The sequence below is a fragment of the Lipotes vexillifer genome, unplaced genomic scaffold (assembly GCF_000442215.2).
Source record: "Lipotes vexillifer unplaced genomic scaffold, Lipotes_vexillifer_v1.1 scaffold777, whole genome shotgun sequence".
Lineage (NCBI taxonomy): Eukaryota > Metazoa > Chordata > Mammalia > Artiodactyla > Lipotidae > Lipotes > Lipotes vexillifer.
In genome coordinates, this window is record NW_006784423.1 from 3,236,203 (window position 1) to 3,256,961 (window position 20,759).

The following is a 20,759-nucleotide window of genomic DNA, read 5'->3' on the forward strand; positions in this document are numbered from 1 at the left end:
TAGGAATTAATTCATTCTATTTAATATTCATTTAATATCAGTTTTGACATCGTTATTCATGTTATTCTCCTATAATCATTTTAAAGTTTTTACTGTGTCATTGGTAATGTTGCCTCATTTATTCCTGATATTTGCAATTTCACTTTCTTTTCTCTCTCTCTCTCTCTTTTTCCTTCTTGGACTCTCTGTCTATTGTTGATCTTTTCAAAGAACTGACTTTTGATTTTTTGATGACCTCTGTCATTTACTATTCTTTATTTTAATAATTTCTGCTCTAATATTTATTATGTATTTTCTTCTACTTGCCTTAGGTTTACTTTTCTTTCTTTCAAGGACTCAAGGAAGAAAGTTAGTTTATTGATCTGAAACCTTTCTTGTTTTATAATATTACCATTTAGAGCTATACATTTCCCTGTAAGCATTGCTTTATATGAACTTAAGTATTGGTATGTTGTTTCTTTGTTTTGATTTATCTCAAAGTATTTTTTAATCATCTCATTTCTTCCTCTATCCACTTGTCACTTAGAAGGTATTGTTTAATTTTTGCATATTTGTGAATTACTCAAATTTCTCAATATTGTGTACTTCTTTTTCACTCCATTGTGGTTGAAGAACATGCTTTCAATTCTTTTAAATATATTGAAATTTGTTTTATGGCCTAGGATACAGTCTTTACTGGAGAATGTTCCATATGCAGTTGAAAAAAAGGTATATTCTGTTGTTGGGTAAAATATTCTATATACGTCTCTTTGGTCTAGTTGTATTATAGTATTGCGCAAATCTTCTATTTTCTTTTCATCTTTTACCCAATTTTTATATTAGTTCTTGAAAATTGGGCATTGAAGTTTCCAAACATTATTTTTGATTGCCCAATTCTCCTTCAAATCTGTCAGATTTTGCTTTATGTAATTGAGGACTGTGTCATGAGGTGTACATATGTTTATAATTATTATAACTTCCTAATGTATTGACCTTCTCATCATTATAAATTGAATCTTTCTACTACTAATAACATATTTCTTTTAAAGTCTATTTTTTCCTGATACTATTATAGCTACTCCAACTTTTTTTTTTTTTTTTTTTTTTTTGCGTTACGCGGGCCTCTCACTGTTGTGGCCTCTCCCGTTGCAGAGCACAGGCTCCAGACGCGCAGGCTCAGCGGCCATGGCTCACGGGCCCAGCTGCTCCGCGGCATGTGGGATCTTCCCGGACCGGGGCATGAACCCGTGTCCCCTGCATCGGCAGGCGGACTCTCAACCACTGTGCCACCAGGGAAGCCCAAATCCAACTTTTTTATCATTGCTATTTGCATGATATAGGGGACTGAATAATGATTATTCAAAGATATCAGCACCTAATCCCTGAAACCTGTAAATGTTACCTTGGCAAAACAAAGGTCTTTGCAGGCATAAGTTAAGGAATTTGACAAGAGGACGTTATCCTGCATTATAAAGGTAGGACCCTAAATCCAATCACAAACAGAGAGACAAAGGAAGACTTGGCACACAAGAAGCAGCGGGGGTGGCAATGTGACCACAGAGGCAGGAATAGCGGTTATATGGCCAAAAGACAAAAGAAGCTTCGCCGCCACCAAAGCCAGAAGAAGCAAAGAACAGATTCTGCCACGCTGTCGCCGTTAGGACTACAGCCTGTCTAACACCTGGATTTCATCTCAGTAAAATTTATCTGAGACGCTGACTTCCAGAAACGGGAGAAAATAAATTTGTGTTGTGTAGTCAATTTGTGATAATCTGTTATGGCAGCCAAAGGAAACTGACACACTTGATATTTCCCATCCTTTGGTTCAATTTGAATATTTGAATCTAAAGTTTATCTCCTGGTAGACAGCATAAAATTGGATCTTGGATTTTTTGACAATCTGAAAAACTTTATCTTGAAAATACAAATCATCAAAATTAGTGGGATACAGTGAAAGCTGTGCTTATAGGGATTTTTATAACATTGAATAAATATATTAAAAAGGAAACATATCTAAAACAATAACATAAGCTTCCACACCTACCTTTTCTATTTTGTTGCTAAGATTTTTCTAATTTTTCATTTGTTTCAAGAGACTAATTGATTGTTGGAACATTTTTATGATGATTGTTTAATATGATGATTGTTTAAAATCCTTCCTAGGTAATTCCAACATCAGTTGATTAACTTTCCTCTTAAATGTGATTTTCTTGCCTCTTGGTATGGCAGGTGAATTTTTAACTGTATTACGGACATTTGAGTTGTTGTGTAAGGGAGTCTCTAAGTCCAGTATGCATCTTTTATTTTAGAGGCAGTCACTGTGTTATGTGTAGCCCTCAGATCTTGGCCTGCTTTTATAGGTTGTGGTGTTTAATGACCATTTGATTTTCAGAGGCTTTGAGGTGTTATTCTGGTCTGTTCCCTTTACTGGTTGCTGCTCAGGTTCTCTCTTGTCACTGGTGCTGCTTGAGATGGCAGAGAACCCCCAGGTGAGGAGCCAGGTGCTTCTAAGTGTGGGATGGGAGTGTCTGGCTCATGGGTGCTTCTCAGGTTGGGTTGCGTGTTGCCTTTTTCCTTTGCCTTCCCAATTTTTCTCGGTGGTGAAGGAGAGTCTCAGGACTAGTGGGGAAGAACTCTTCCCTGGGTCTTTTACTGCCAGCAGGGCTCACAATTGACGCTCCTGTGTTTGGTGCTGATGGGATCTCTTGAGTTTGTCAGTTGGTCCCCCATTCAATCATGGGAAGGAATGAATGCTTACTAATATTAGGTAATAATCAGAAATTAAGATTACATTTGTGGCTTTGTTCATGTGTTCTCTTTCATTGGTGAACTGGGATATGATGATTGAAACCATGTTAAAGAACTCCTAGAAAGAATACAAGCAACATCCTCTGTTTATAGAATCTCAACTTTTTTTCAGCCATGACCTCTAAATTGTTCCTCATCTGTTCTGCCCTTTGTACTTATTTCTAGCAGCTTCTAGAATTCCACAATAGAGGGAAGAAACATTTATTTCTTATAAGATTGGTGTAGGACATCTAGTAAATCAAATTCCAGAGACAATTTGCAAAGAAAATAAGAATCTGCATAGCTTGTTGCATTTTTTTACCTTTTTATTTTATATTGAAGTATGTTGATGAACAATGTTGTGTTAGTTTCAGGTATATAACAAAGTGATTCAGTTATAAATATACACGTATCTATTCTTTTTAAAATTCTTTTCCCATTTAGATTGTCATAGAATATTGAGCAGAGTTCCCTGTGCTATACAGTAGACCCTTGTTGGTTATCCGTTTTAAATATAGCAGTGTGTACATGTCAACCCCAAACTCCCCATCTATCCCTCCCCCACCACGCCCTCCCACTGGTAACCATAAATTCATGCTCTAAGTCTGTTTCTGGTTTGTAAATAAATTTATTTGTATCCATTTTTTGTTTTAGATTCCACATGTTGCATTTTTGATAGGCTATCAGGTTGAGGACTTCATTTGGACACTCTTGAGAGAATAATATGTGTGTGTGTGTGTGTGTGTGTGTGTGTGTGTGTGTTACTTTATTGTCAACTTAAGTCAATTCTTAATCCAGAATTGGTTTTATCTTTCCACTGAACACATTTGGGATCAACATCTTACATGCCAGTCTCCTAGCTACTTGAAATATCCTGGAATTTTAACTTCTGGTAATTCTCCTTCCCCCAAATTATAGTTGGAATGTCACGACAACTCAAATGTTATAAAATATTCCAAATACAAAATACCAGTGTACTTGGTTAGTGTCTGATTATTCACGGAGACATATATAGGTATAGCCAATGTATAGAGATATAGAAACAAAGACCTAGATGGAAAGTTAGATGTAGATAAATATTTTGAAAGAGAGAGCCATAACTGTATTATATACCTGAATACTCAATCCACACTACCATTTTCCCTTTACTTGGATTAATTTTCTGTAAATCATTTCCAAAATTGGGAACAGAATTCAGCATATGTAGTTTTTAGCCTGCAATTTAGCCCTCAGACTTTCAATGTATGTTTATTTTGTTATTTATTTATTTGAGAGATTGCAAACAACAAAGAGATTTTTATGTTTGAAATAACAATTTTGAATAGAGAAAAGATGTAGACTGTGTCCTAGATGAGTTGGTCCAGTATTTCTGAACATTTGACTGGTGAAGTGTGTCTGCCAGGGTTGATATTACATGTTTCCACATGGTAATTACATAGGCAGGTGATGGTACTATTACCAATTTGGCTATTCTATATAAGCAAATAAGACAGGTTCCTTCTGCTGTTTGAAGCCATTTTGTTCAGGTACATAAAACCCTAGATGCTGGCAATATTTCCCCATACCCCCAGTTTTAAAAGACCACTCTAAATGATCTTCTGTAATGAAACTTCGTGGTGTGCCCATCAAGTGTATTCCACTGTATTAGGTACACTCCTAAGATAATTCCACCCATTACTGGACATGAGATTTCCTACATAAGAATTATAGTCTCTTCAGACCAAATGAGCTTATGTCACATCCTATTTCAACTGAGCGTTATTTGGGTTCTTGGTATAAATCACTTTATGAGTGAGCATAGTGCTTTTTAAAAAAATCACTACTAATTTGTAACCAATTTGAGATGGAAACTGCAAAGGCTATTGAATATTCATTGGCTTTGGAGTTAAGTCTATCTCATTATCTTAACCATGCCCTTCACCAAATTTCCCCTGGAATCATTGTTATGAGGAATTATATGTCTTTCTTTTCCTGCTGGCCACATCAGACACGTTTTTGTATCAATGAAGTCTGTTTCAAAGGCACATTGCCAAAATGATAATTTACCACAAACAAAATAAACAAGACGGAAGATGAGATGCTAAATATTGGCAGAAATGTGGACAGTTTGCAGAGGACAAGTGAGTTCTCTACCAGCACCATTGATGTTGCCTTTGCCAAAACAAACCATGATATCAAAAGCCTCAGAAGATTTTGTAAATTATTTTAAATAATAGGTATTATTACAAACTTCGGCATAGTTGTATTACCCACAATATGTACCCACAAGCACGCATATAATTAACCCATCACTAGGGTTTTAAAAAGTTTCCCAAACATAAATTTACGAGATGTTCCTTTTTCCTTCGATCCCCATCTCTTTCAGACCTCAACTTTTTCAGTAAATAAAGAGTACTAAAACTTTCTCACACACATTCAGCAACAGCTATAGCAGCTGTCTCCCTGTCACCAACAAAACAACAAAATAAATTATGCATCGTGCTTTTAAAAAATTCCTGGGGACAAACGTGGTTCGATCAATTTAAGACCCAATGAAAGTGGCAGTTTCATCTACTACCTCTGCTCTGCGTGTCAATGAAATATGCCTAGAGTAAAGAGGAAGGATTGCTTGGAGAATCACACAGATAAAAGACATGGACAGGGTACAGAAAGAGGCATAGGAAGTAGTGACCACAACTGGACAGGATGAATGATATGGTCTTCATAGAAATAAAGGAAAACTCCTGGATGACCATATGACAACCATTATAAACAGAGTGTTTTCATCAATGAGAATAATGAAGTTAACATAAATAGAAGGGGAGGAGGAAAGGCTCTGTACAGAAGGAAGAGAAAGCAAGCAAAGACATGAGTGACGTAAAATTTAATATACTGCATTGCAGGAAATTTTGTTTTGATACAACAGGCAAAAGTACATATGATAGATCCAAGGATAGGGGATTTGGGAAAAAATAAGAGCAGCAGGTCCTGGGTAAGTGAGGGCATGAAAAACCCAAACCAGAGAGAAACTAGCTGGAGTGTAAATCCTCAGAGTTGCCAAAAACTTTAATCAGAGAAAGAGCTTAGGAGAGGAGCAGAGAAATACTTAGAGAATGAAAACGGAGGGGTCCCCGTGGCTCTCGGTGGATCTCGCTGAGAGAAGATCTCAGAAGGTAATGAGGTGTGGGCAGTGTAATTGAGAAGAGAACAGGAGGGAACTAAGACACGTGAATAACCAACGTAGGGTTAAGAGACCATTTGACAATTATTTTGTAGTAACTGGCTGGTGATAATTGGAGCTGGGAAGAAAATGGGATCTGCGGGCGTGTCTAGACCCAAAGCAAACAACAGTGAAAGGGCTGAAACTATCAAAGTAGAACTGGCATCTGACAGCTTTGGATTTAAATACATAATTGGAGTTTTAATTTTTATCAGCTTTGTTATACTTTTAACAGTTGCACTCCTCCCCCTGGGGTAGAAGCATGAGAGTTAGATTTTAACATGTAATGGCATTCTTCTTTGTGCTTTTACACACATACACACACACACACGCGTGTCTTCACACTATTAAGTTCACACTGATAGCAGGGTCAATGTGATATCCATTGAATATGTGATCCAGTTCTAGCTCTGGGAGTGAAATGATCCTCTTTTAAAGAAATGGAGGAGGCGGGTCCTTTTAAAACAGCCTATCAAGGAGGCAATTGCTATCTTCATAATGTATACAGGGTAATGAGGGAACATATAGAAGAGAAGCAATTAGTGGGCCTGGGCAGGAAGTGTCCTGCTGTTCCACTTAATTAAATAATTTGTTTCAAAGAAGGGCTGCCCTCTACATCATTCCAGGATTGCCATTTTAGGCTAAGTTTAGCGTCTACAATTGGAGGTCCTACCATGGCCAGTTCTAGAGTCATCCCCTGTCTCTTGTTTCTGTTTACTCTGCCTTCAGCCTTTGAAGGAGTCCCTTCATGAACTTCTCCTCTGGACCTCCTTATGAGGGTACTGTGGTTTCCTGCGTGGTATGGGGGTCCCGCTACCTTCTTCCAGATTTTTGCAGTTAATGTGCATCGCTTTGCCTTTTTGGTTCAAAAATAAATTGTGAGTAAGTGTGAATAGCAAAGTACTATTTATTTTTCCTTCTTTCCTAAAATACTTACAATTTATACTAGATCATGGGACACTGCCATTCATGCTCATCATTAGACTGGGAAATGACCAGATTGCAAAGTTTTATGGAATATGCCATTTTATTTTATCTTATTATATTTTATTTTGTTTTCTTTTACGTTAGATGACATTTGCATTGGAGAGGACTGAATAAGAGGTACTGGATAAAAAGCAGAATTAACTTCAAGGTTTCCTGCTCTGATATATGGAACTTTTAATTTTGCAGCACCTGGGAAATGAGCAGTGCTACAGATGCCTTTTGCATTATTTTGATTATTTAGATGTCATTTAGGTAAATGCTATGGCTTCTAGACTTTTCTTTGGATACCTCATGCCAGAGTTTTATGTAATAGGTGACATCCAACTTAAAAGTGACAGTTTTGATACATTGCTGCTTATAATTACATTTCCTTCAGATGCGAGTGTCTACAGAGCTGTGAATGCTACCTCAGGTGGTGTGTCTGAAGAAAGCAACGGTACAAACGAGCAATGAACTTACTTTTCCCAGCACAGTTGTAACTTGGGTCACATGAATCTCTGCCATGAAGAAAAAAACAGTTAGCACTGTTTTGTTGTATGAATATACTACGCCCATTCTAAAGTGGTAGTCTTATTGGAAAGCATTTCTCATCATGAACTTACAGCCATTACAAAAGCTACTCAGTAAATTTTTACATGGCCTGGCATTCAACCTATCTTGAATATGCTATGTGTACAAAAATGCAGTAAGTGCTGGAATGTGAAGGCCCATCTCAAATGTGAAAACATCAAGGCTGCCTTAAAAAACAGCTGCTAAGAAACAATTTTACAGGGGGCTGGTAAAGATATTTCTTACATATTCTTTGTATACGGTTGTTTTTCATTACATCTAGCCTAACTTTTTACCACAGCAAAAGAACTGTTACAGACATAACAGAAAACATGTTTTTGCAGAAACTATGTTTAAATTTACAGAGCCATATTACCAATCCCCTCTTTAAAAATATTTCTGCTTACATCCTTTACGAATAAAGGTGATATGGGACAGATGTGCTCTGAAGCAGAGAATGCAGTGAGCACTTAGGTACACAGGTTTGGGTGTGCTTGCCAGGCCTCACTGCTGGAGTGGCCCCGAGACCTTGCTAGTCTTGACTGTCAGCTCTGATGCTTTCTTGCTCTGAGCTTGGGAAGGCCACTTTGTAACACTAAAATTAGACGTCTTCTTTTGTAAAATGGAATGTTGACAACTGCCCAGCCTACATCAAAGGCTTGTTATGAGAACTGGATGAGAGCACTTTCCTGAAAACATCCTGGAACCTGCAGAGCACGGCTGAGTTCTGACTGCAGGATCCGCTTGGGTCATTCAGGACTTGAGTCATTTCTCTGTACCTAATTCCCTTATCTGGAAAATGGTAAACGTAAAATCACCTAAAAGGACCATTGGTAAGGATTGCATGAGGCAATGTGTGTGAAACATTTAGCAAAGTACCTCATCTGTTGTCATAACCTAACACAGGATTCTGTTATTATTCTTTTTGTCTCTGAGCATTTAATTCTCGGGGAAGTAATTTAACTGAATTGCAACCATTTGTGTTTCTTTGAAATATATACTGTATATACTGGGATGGTTTTTAATGGTTCTTACCATATCCTTGCAATTAAGTGACATGTATTTCAGCAAAGATGATTTTCATTCATTAGGGTATTACTTGAATTACTCTTCTGCATAGCAGAGGGCGATCTTGCTTTGTTGATAGGTTGCAGCTAACCTCACTTAGGTTATGTCATATTATACAAGAGGCATTAAAACAACACCACAATGAATAGGCACCTACTCTTTTCGTTGCTTGCCTTTTTATAATCTCTCTGATTCACTGCTCTTGGTATAACTCAGGCAGCCTCCTATCAACGCCAAGGCTAAAACCGTGGTGCAGAAGTGAAACACATCTCTGCTAAAAGTTTTAACCAGAGTTCAGCCATTTAAAAAATGATGATTTATGGTTATGAGTTTTCAGTTTAATATGCATTAAGAATTCAAATGCTGTTGCGATAATTTTTTAGTAAAAGCTGCTTTTTAGGACTACCTTTGCACATTTTCTTCACAAGCAATAATTCTTCATCTATGGAGTAATTTATTTCTTCTGGTTTTAATATGTTACAGATGAATGGTTGTATGTCTTTCCTGTTAGAGCATTACAAGACAGGCCACTTTTGCATTAGGCTGGTACTACAGGAGATACCTGTGGTGCTCTTCATGCTTCATGTGGTACTAATTTAAATGGCAAGTTGCACATATTTCATTGAAACACTTGGTAAAGCCACAGCTTTCACAGAAGGGTGCAAATGATGGACTGTTCTCTGTGTGCAGCTGAACTGCTCTAAATGCGTCAGAGAGGGTTATGGATCATTTCACTCACCCATCAACTCTGGTCCGCTGTGTGTACAAATCACAGCCTAGTGTCATCCAACAGAACATTCCTGACAATACTAGAACACTTATAGTACTGCCATTTTTAATAGGAGTTCTGCAACCCTGCTTAAATGGTATTACTTTTTTAACACTTTCACTCCTGACCCATTTCTCAAGCTGGCTTTGGCAGTGATTGCAAGGTTTATTATGACTATTCAGCCATGGGGAGAGGGTGTGTGTGTAGATTTCATTTCACACCACATCCGGGTCCTAATCTGACTTATGTTTGCTCATATTAGATTCTGTGAGAGCCTCTTTCTTTTATCAAAAGCAAAGCCACTGATCCCTCTGTGGTTTGTTCTTGGGAACAACCACTGATACCATTTCAAACAGGCAGCTTTGGCTTCTAATAAATAAGTTGAATAAATTAACTGTAAATATTCTTTGATATTTAAATCCCTTTTATGACTTTGACTACTACTATTAACTAAAAAAAAAACAAAAAAAACTGAAAAATTCAGTCACTATCATTTTTTCATAATTTTGCAATTCTGTTGTTTTTGTTTGATATTTTATCAAGATGACATAGCTTGGGGACTACTGAAAATAAGTGTATTGGGTCTGTTTTCTGTAGCTTCATTTACAGGCTTCTGGACAGTTGGGCAAAACTCTACTGCAAATGAAATTACTGGAAAGATTCCAGGTCTACACCAGGGTAATGGAAGAAAGAAATCCATCATATATGACTTATTATTTATATTTTGAACTGGCGACCTAGTGATACTAGTAGTTGCTTTGTATGTATATTGATAAAAAATGTGATTTACAAGTTATAGCTCATTGGTGACTGTAAGAATCTAAGGAACATTGAAAAAATTGATATTATAAATACTGGGAACACCAAAATGACAACATAAAGCAGATGTCTGCCTTCCCTGGGATTCTACACAAAACCTTAAGTTAGGCCTTGCAACAATATTATTGTATTAGGATAAACTGAGTGAGACATAAAAATGTAAACACTGAGAGATTGTATGCTATGTAACCTTCAAAACTAGAAATTACCACCTCAGGAAAAAAGTAAGCAATAGGCATTTTTCATCATTCTTAGAAATTATCTTTGTGTTAGCCACTGTATTTATTTACTGGAATAAATGGGAGAAAATAACCTTAAGAAAGACTCCATTTGTATAATGTCTTTCTCAAATGTGATGTTTATTGAAGAGCAAAATCTGTAAACCAATGATTTTTATTTTCCTGTTTCTTTTGAAGTGAATATCCAGCCCCAGTATGTACTTTTCATTTTAGACAATAATATTTATATGATAAAAATTAGAAGAGCAATGACATCTTGCAGCCTTAAGAGAGGTTCTTGTTGTGCAAGACCTGAAATGCACAGGCTCTTTAGAGAAAATGAAAATAAGTGGGATGTATAAGAGGGGAGGGAACAGGGCCCAGGAAATTCAGGCTGACTCAGAACATCAGAACATCTCTACCAGTCAACGAACATTTAAGTTTAAAACACTCTGCTATGTGGAATAGGAAATTTAAATTCATTCCTGTATTATTAAAATAAATGCAAGGATACATATTGATCTTTTAACAATTTGTGTTTAGGCAAATGGTACAGTCATTTGCTGTAGCTTAGAATCTGAAAAGAACAATTCTCCAAACATATCTAAAGCACACTCTCTCCAAAACAAATGAAAACTTGACTGTTAGGTGACACAAAAGTATCAAGAACATCAATATTTAGCGTTCTGCTATTGTTTATTTGAATCAGCAGACTCCTGCAGTAAAGAGGATTCTGCATAGATAGTTGAGGTGAGCAGAATTTAATAGGTGGAGGTGGGGATTCAGGGAACCCCTGATGGATTTACTGCTCTGGTCTGTCCCCTCAGAGGCCAGGAAAGGAAAGAGACCCAGGCCGAGGAGCTGGTTCAGAAGCGGAGATAGACCTTTCTTTGGAGAACAGATCTGGCTGGGGAAAAGGGGGACTCAGAAAATCACAAGCAAAATAGTCACACAGGAGAACAACAGAGTTTAATCATTTCTCATACATAAACCAAATAACCAAAACCAGAATACCCTTACACGTGTTTTTTTTTTCTTATCTCTCTGTCTGTTTTTATTCCTAAAATCAAGTTACAAAGCCCCATTTGGACAGTTGGCACACTGGAACCTATGCCCTTTCTCAATTGGAGTCCCCCATCTGAACCGTGAAGCACAAACCATCATTTGAGGCCTTTTTCTCAAGTTTCCCCAGGTACACACTTAGTACCCACTGAAGGAATGGGAGAGAAATTAATTGATTACATATGATGAATGCTGTATGCAATAGGACTTGATTACCTGGAGGAACCCAGGGGAAAAATGCTAGAGACCCAATGCTCTGGGGCTTCTTGGTGGAACCCCTGAAGTGTGGAAGACTCCCCTTCTGAGAAAGTTCCTCTCCTGTCACTATTAGAATCTCTCATTAATGGGAGCAAGTCATGGCTTTGCTATATCTTGTGACAATAAGCATTTTCCATAGGAAGTCCTTACTCCCCAGCTCCTGATACAGGGCAGGGGACAAACAGTACTTGGTGGCCGAGTATGTGAGTGAAAGCATGAATGAATAAATTAACATCTGAGCTGATACGTTAGTCAAAAGGTAACTCTCAACTGAAAAGTGTAAAACAATCTCAAAGAAAATTGTGCAGGTCTAACGGTGATTTCAAAAAATCCATTTGGAGAGGTATTTAAACCCTTCTTTAAAAGGAGCAACACACTCTTATCCTCAATACTGCCATTTCCCTCATGTGTTTTTCATACTTTTTTTTTTTGCATTCTATTTATTTCCTTCCTGTGTCTTGAGTCAGTTAGCTTCCTTAAATGGCCAATTTTCTAACTTTGAGTGTCATTTGAATCCATGTATTGGCCACATTCCCAATCCTTCTAAACATAAGTGCTCAAATTTAATAAAATGCATGGCTTCCCATCTGTGTTTTAATATCAAACTTCTAGAGAAATCAACATGTGAAGTATGTTAAAGGCTGTCAGAAAACATGGTCATGTTAGGGTGAAAATTGAAAGAAAGGTTTAAGGGGGAACCAAAGCAGAGGAGGCCTGTGCTCCTTTTGGGCTCTCATTTTTCCACAGCTGTATGTGGGGAGTGAAAGGCAGCTAACACTCCCCATTGAAACGGGAAGGGCATAAATTCAAGCCCTGAATGTGTGAACTGCATTGTAGCCTCTTTGTGAGCATCTCTGAATGCTACCCTGTTGTAGGCATTTAATTTCATTCTATAATAATTCAGTTGCCAAAGTCTTTGTCCTTGCTTCCTAACATATGCCCCAAAGGCTTGTTTCATGCAAGCAGGTGCCATTAAATATGTTTCTTAAGCTTAAAGATAGAAAATACTACCTCAACCTGCATAGGTGTTGTTACATAGCTTCAAAATTTAATGAACTATTCCCTTAAGAAAGTATGGCATTGATTTCTACGTGGCATCAAATCATAGGCTTCCATAATTTCAAGAACTAATTAAGCAGATAGAAAGTAGTGCCTGTGGCTTAATCCTGTGATAAATCTGCATGAGCCCCAGACATCTCTCGTTTGAATTTGCATTGGATCGACAAAATAAACTAAGTTCTGGAAGAAATACTTATTGTATAATTATAGTTTAACTATATGCACTAAAATAATTATTTAAATAAACAGGAATGGCAGACGGTTCATGGAACTCTAAGAACAGGAAGATCTGTGAGCTATATAAACTGTGCATGTTAGTCCGTAGAAACAGTGTGCAAAAAGCAGGTTAGAATTGGCAAAATTCCTAAGCAGTGAGAAAATCGGTCAGTTGTTTCCCATTGATAGGCCACAAAAGAACCAAACTTGGAAACCAATGTGGTTTTTCGGGAATAACTGAATAGAACCCTCAGGGGCATGCCATTTTCAGGAGTTGGCATGTTGTTTAGTTTTGTCCAATTATCAATAAGTGGAGGGGGATTAGCTGTTGGTAATAGTGCAATGGATAAAAGACTCAGGTCATAAGCAGTGAATTTTAAAAAGTGAGAGTTTACTTAGAGGGGGGAAAGCTTTTCTAAATTAGCAATAAAATGAGATGATTAGGTTAACTGTTCAGTTCCTAAAGCAGATAAATCCTGGTGATATGAATCATACCCTGAGTGGTATGTCAAGGTTCATCTAGCTTTCATTTCCTTACTGAAAAATAATCATTTAGGTCTTCATCAGGCAGGCAACAGAAGACCCTGGGTAAAATTTTAAATGCCTTTGGAAACAGCAGAAAATGACCTTGAGAAGAGAAAAAGGAAAAAGACCAACAGAGGGAAGTAAAACCCAGAGTGGTTAATAAAAAGTTTAGATTCAGATTAATGATTTTCTTTGTTTAAATGCCAGTGCTTGTATTCACATGAAAATCTGTCCTTAAAAGTGCAGTTAGAATGCATCAATCCTTAAATGCTGCATATACCAGAGATAAATGAAAAGTCGCTGTGCCAAAAAAATGTTGATTTATGGCTGGCAGGAGCTGACTACTAGTTTTCTGTCATCATTTGGGGGTATCAGTTTAACCAGAAAAATATGCAAAGGTAATTAAGAAAAGCAGAAAATTATGAATTTAGAATGCATTTCAAGACTTTTCTAATCATCTACAATACTCACAACACATTAACTAAGCATTCAAGGAAACAAAGAGATGAAAAATATTTTTACTTTATTCCTCAGTCATTTAAAATTAACCTGTATTCACAGAACTTCAACGGGTATTTGGCTCTAGGGGGCAATCCAAACTTAATTTGGGGGGGTCATGAACAAAAGGCATCTAACTTCTTTGATGTCCCAAGCCATATCTAAAATATTGTCCACAGAACAAGCACAATCTGGATATCTAAGAAGATCCAAGAAATGTTACCCTTTTAGAGTTTTCTAAATGCCCAGAGAAAGCACACAGTTAATATTTGTAAAAGCTTAGCAATAGATACCCCAGCCAATAGAACATTATGTGAGATCTGACATCATGTGTTATATAATTAACCGGTAAAGTCCACCAAGCATTCTCTCTTTTGTACTGTGTAAGACATAACAGTAGCTGCAAATCCAATTCACAAGCTGTCTGAATGAATAATTTGTGGGAGGAGTAAGGAGAAAGATGCTAGTATTATAATATATTTTCATTTAAAAATTCCAACTTCTCTGCAAGCTGAGCCCCTGGACATTCTTAGTTTCACTTTAGTACCTGAAAATTGGTATTTCATCCAATTTTCCAATGGGATGTCCGTCGGATGTTTTGTTATTAAAAACAACTGGCTTATGGGCTTCCCTGGTGGAGCAGTTGTTGAGAGTCCGCCTGCAGTTGCAGGGGACGCGGGTTTGTGCCCCGGTCCGGGAAGATCCCACATGCCGCTGAGCGGCTAGGCCCGTGAGCCATGGCCGCTGAGCCTGCGCGTCTGGAACCTGTGTTCCGCAACGGGAGAGGCCGCAACAGTGAGAGGCCCGCGTACCGCAAATAAATAAATAAATAACTGGCTTAGCTGCAACTTAGCTCATCTTGTTGTTTTGTCTGTAATGAGTGTGCCTAGGATGGAGATAAAGGAGCTATTTTGTCTGCTCATCTATGAGATTTGATCTACAAGGAAGACAAAATTAGAGCAAGGCAGATGGGGAATTCTCTGTTATGGAGAATCTCCTAGTGTTACATAGTTTCAGTATACTGAAATTCAGTATGTTTGAAATTGACTGTATTGGCTTGGCGATAGAAGAATAAACATGTATGATGTCACCCTATCATCAAAGATTGCCCACCCCACTCCACCTCACTTTCTTCCCCTCCAGGACAATGACATTTTGTTTTGTTGCACTAATAGTATATGTTTTTTCTTTGATCCAACCTCCTTTTGACTACCTAAGCTATAACAGCTTTTGTTGGGAAAAAAACAGAAAATTATATGCCATTATATAAAGTTTGAAATTTAGGCTAATGGTTTGGAGTATTGTAGTTATATAGTCTGGGATATGGCAGATATTTGCTAAACAACTCATGTTTATTGGTATGCATTTTATGAATAGAAAGGAGAGACTTACACAGAACAAATATAAGAGAATTCAGAAAAATTGCTGCTTGATGTTGGGTGAAAACAGACTTTGAGTAATAGATTCATTTCTTCAGTATGGAAAATCTCCAACCAAAGAGTGAAGTCAATTTTGCCAGAAGTAATGCTAAAGTTCACTGGCTCCAAGAGTCCACATGTGTGTTCAAAAGACATTTTTGCGTGCCAGGCACGTGGTAAGCAATGAAATGAACTCTGCATGCTACCCCATTACCCCAAACTATGGCTCTTGTTAATTAAATGCCAACTATGTGCCATGCATCTCATGGACACTGCACATATCATATACACATATATTAATCATATTTGCTCTAATCCCAGAAAATGCCAGAACTTTAAGGTAATAGCAGGAAGATAGTGAAGATGACATTTGGACTGAGATCTGAAGAATTAGTAGGAATCTCCTAGAAGCACCGGGTAAGGAGGCATTTTACAGCCATACTAGCAAGTGTGATGGTGCTGATTTCACTGGATTGCACACATTATCAGAGGAACATGACTTAGTTAAGTCATCCCTCCTGAGAGGTCATGCAATATTATGATTTTCATTTCTAAAGTCTCCCACAATTAAAAAAAATATTTCAGTATCAGTACTGCTCATTGAGGATAAGCAGATATATATTCCAACTTCTCTCTTGTTCTCTCATATTTCTATTTCTGATACACATAAATTTATAGATTAGTAAATTCTTCTTTTCGTATGAGATATGTCCAGTTGTTCTTTCGTAAGTACAGCTGGCTCAGATAAGCTGTTTTTTTTTTTTGTCATTGCTGTTGTTACTGCTTTTTGTTTTAATAGAAATCTATTATTATAATTTACTGGAAGTAGAAATACAGCTTAGAACAGTCTATGGCAATTGCAAGCTAAGGATTCACTAATAAATTAAGTCTGTATAATCTGGGTTATATTAATATAATGACTCCTCTCACCTTACAAATAAACTAATTTCCAAAAATGAACTCTGGAGAAGTTGATCCTCGAGATGTCTTTATCTGATTCCCATCCTTCTGGATGTGTGTGTGGTTCCTTTATAGATAGGAGCACTTGGAGACCCCGTCTTCTTATACCACCCTTGACAATGTTGAGTTTTTCATATGAGCATAGGATTTAGCTTTCTGTTAAAGTATCTGATTAATACAGAAACAATTACAGATCACAAATGGAGAGCTCGGTGAATTTTCACAAAGCCAGGGTTGGGGAGCCATCCAGATAAGGAACAAGAAAACTGCCAACACTCAGGAAGCCCTATGTGCATCCTTCACGTTCTGTCTCCAAAGATTCCATGATCGCCAGTGATTTGTTTCACCAGTTTTTCAAACTTTATGTTAATGGAATCACACAACATGTACTCTTTGGAGTTTTCTTCAACATTATAACTGTTTGTTGTTGTTTATAAAGTTTTTATTATGAAAATTGTCAAATGTGTACAAGAAGAAATAAAACAGTATAGCAAACCCTCATGTGCTTATCACCCGGCAATTAATTTCAACAATTAAAATTCATTGTCAGTCTGGTTTCTTCTGTACTTCTCACTTCCTCCTTTCCATAGGATTTCAAAGCAATTCCAAACACTATTTTTTTCACGCAAGAATATTTCGGCATAACCTGTTAAGGACTCTTGTTAAGCATAATCACAATTCTAGAATCAAGCTTGAAAAACTAAAATTCATTCATTAATATCATATTTATTCAGGTATACAATTTTTATTTTTTTACAAATATCATTTTTAATAGGCTGGATGTTTATAACAAAGTCCATAAATTTTCAGCGTTATAATTGTTTGACAGTTCTCTTACGTCTTTAAGGTTCCATTTCTTCTTTTTTCTCTAGCAATTTAATTTTTGCAAAAAATTAATCATCTACTGTAGTAGATGATTTTTTTTGCAAAAAATTAATCATCACCCTGTAGTGATCTCTAGGGTTTGGGTTTTTCTTATTGCCCCTCCATAATACCATTTACCATGTCATCATATTCTCTGTGTTTCCAGTAAATGGGTTGCTGCCTCTAGGGGCGTAATCAGGACCCTTCTTTTTCTTCCTTCCCCTCTCCTCTCCCCTCTCCCGCTTCTCCATTTTGGGAGAATTATTTAATCAAAAGCTCTGTGCTCCTTCATCAAGAGGCACATTACATCTGGAGTCTCACTTTTTGTAAAGCTAGCAACCATCAAGGATTAATGTGAAATCCCATCATTTTGTTAGGGATTGAACATATTTATATACTAATTCCGTCATTTCATAATTGATTATTATTTGGAATAATTCAGTGCAGTGACTCGTACATCTAGAATGTGGTCATCAAGAATACAGTTTGTATATAATGGGGAATATAAATGTTTGATTCTTTATTTAACAGATTTCAAAATAGTAAGTTTGTTCACAGAGGCTATTTTTTAATTGTTGTTGCTGCTTTAGTATCATTATGAATTTAGCGACTTCAATTTATTCACTATGTTTCAATCCATTGCAGTTATTAGTTTTATTGATGCTCAAATCATGTCATTACTAGTAACGGCGGCGGGGGGCGCCTCTTAGAGCTGACACAGCCCTTTTGACCTGGCCCTTGAAGTCTTTGTTTGTTTCCCTTTTATCTGGTTTCATATGATGCTCAGGTTTGTTTTGTGTATGCTTGCTGTCTCTTCAAGAAGCCCTGGAGATAGTACTACATGACCATGATTTGGGTGGTGGTGTGCTCATTGTAACTTAGTCATTGTTTCTAGGCATTTGAAGTAGACAAAGTAAGGATGTAGATAAATATATCACAAGTTTACAGTGATACTTGCAAATAAGATTCAGAATAATAGACTTATTTTTACTTAACCTCCTCCATGTTACAACTTTATCTGGTTCCTCGTCCCCAGTGCATCCCAATTCCCATTGACCCCGGGAATAATAAAACCAGTATACCTTATAAGTTAATTATTTGTTCTATCACCTGTTACACACACAACAGTTTTATAATAATACTGACACTACTACCAGCAGTATGGTTACAGAAAACAGTTTAAGATTTCTTTTTCAGTTGTTTTGTGTTCTCAGTGCATATTACACTAGAGATGTACAGTTAATTATAATGTTTTAAAGTTCTTTAGCATAATTCGTCTCTGATAGTTTTGACAAATCAAATGCACATTTACATTCATGGCTTCTTAATTTTAAGGGATTGCTTTTAGAATTTAATTTTCTTTTATAATTCTGTATTCACATGATTCTAAAGACAAATCTCAGTAAAGTACGATATATTGAAGAATCGTCCAAGGAAGTTCCTTCTCCCTATGGGTAACTACTTTAAAATGTTTTTATAGTTGATCATTTTATTTTTTGAAAATATAATTATACACTATATCATCTATCTACTTGTTTATCTCTATCTATCTGTTTACCTGCTTAGTTATTTCCTTTTGTAAATACTAGCATATTATATACCTTTTCTCTACTTTTATTTACTCTTGTTGATATAGCTTGGAAGTTGCTCATTAATGGTATATAGTAATATTCATCACTGACTTTCAGTACTTCCAAGAATTCACTGTGTCTGTACCAGAGTTAGTTCAGCTGGTCTGGTTTCATTGACAGACCTTTGTTTCCAGTCTTTTGTTTTTGTTTTCTGCAATGAATATCCTTTTGCATACTCCTCCCATATTTTTGCCAGTGTATCTCTTGGGTGGCTTCCTAAAAGTGGGATTGCTAGGTCAAAGGTAAATGCATATATACTTTTGGTAGATATTGCTAAGCTCTTCATAAGATTTGTAACATTTTGATACCCACTGGCTGTGTATGAGAGCCTCATCAACAGAAGGTATCATTTGCAATCTAATTTTTCTATCATCAATTATTCCTTCTAGATTTTTCAGTCACGATTATGGAAATTCCTTTCTTTCAAGCTGTAAAAAGAATTCACCTCCATTTTTCTAGTAACTGTAATCTTTTAGTTTTTACATTTAATTATCTGATTCATTTGGAACTTATCTGGTTTGTGGTAAGTAGAATTATCCTGATATAATCTTATATTTTTCAACATGGATGGTTAGTTATTTCAATACGATCTTTAAAAGGCCAATGTTTTCTTAACTGATTTAAGATGCTACCTTTAATATATACTAAATGTGCATAACTGGGACTTTTTCTGGATTTTTCTCTCCTGTTCCGCTGTTTTGTCTTTCTAACCTTGTGCCAAAGTTGTTCCATTTTAATTGTAGGAAACTTGGGGTGTATTTTAATATCTGATAGAGCTACTCCTCTTTAAAATATAACATATTATCACCTCATCTAGCTGAAGTAAGCGTATTTTTTATTAGGATTGCATGTAACGTGTACACTACCTTGGGGATAAGTGACCCACTAATGATCTGGGGTCTTCCTGTGCAAGAATGTAATAGATCTTTCCTTTTGTTCAGATTAGGATTTCTCCTTTCTTGGGATTTTTTTCTCCTTCAGGAAAAATCATAGTCTTCCTCTATAGGTTTTAGATATCCCTTCTTGTAATTACATGTAGGTATTTCCTGTCAGACATAAAAGTGGGATACATGTTTCATTTGGCTTCTGTTTCTATATATTAATGGTTATTTAATAGCCATCAAAGATACCAAACAATTGGATTTTCCAGTTAATGTAATCACAACATCTCCAAATATGGATTTTTTCACCACTTCCTTTCCAGCATAAATGAACCTCGAAAACCTAACATTGAGCAAAGGAAACCAGACAATAAAGAGTACTGCCACATGATTACATTTTATAGAGTGTGAAACAGACAAAAGGTGAAGGTCAGGAAATTGCTTACCTTTGTGGTGGTGAGTTAGAACAGAAGCAAGCTCTGGGCTGTGGGCAGTGTTCTCTTTCTTGATCTGCTCAGTAACTGCCTACAAGGGTGTGTTTCATTTTGGGGATTAATAGAAATTATAAAATTATTTTTGTGCTTTTCTGTGTGTGTGATAAATTCCTCTCTAAAGTCTAAACACATGTAATAAAAAAGGAATTGGTGGATTCTTCCCTAATGTGATTAAATGTATCAGAAAAGTCAGCATGTTGCTTAATTGGGAAATTGGCCAGAGCCTTTCCCATGAAGTCAAGAATAAGGCAAGGTTGTTAATAATTTCCACTATTTAATATTACGGGACAGTAAACTATTAGATATGCCCTTTTCATCATACCAGATCACAGGCACATGATACCCGTATGATTTACCATTGGTGATGTTAACCATGATCTGGTTAAGGAACTATCTGCTTGCTTTCTCCACTGTAAAGTCACTGATTTTCTTTCCACACTCTTCTTATTAGAAGTGAGTCACTAAGTCCAGGATTCATTCAGGTAGAGAAACGTTAAATTCTACCTCCTGGTGGAAAC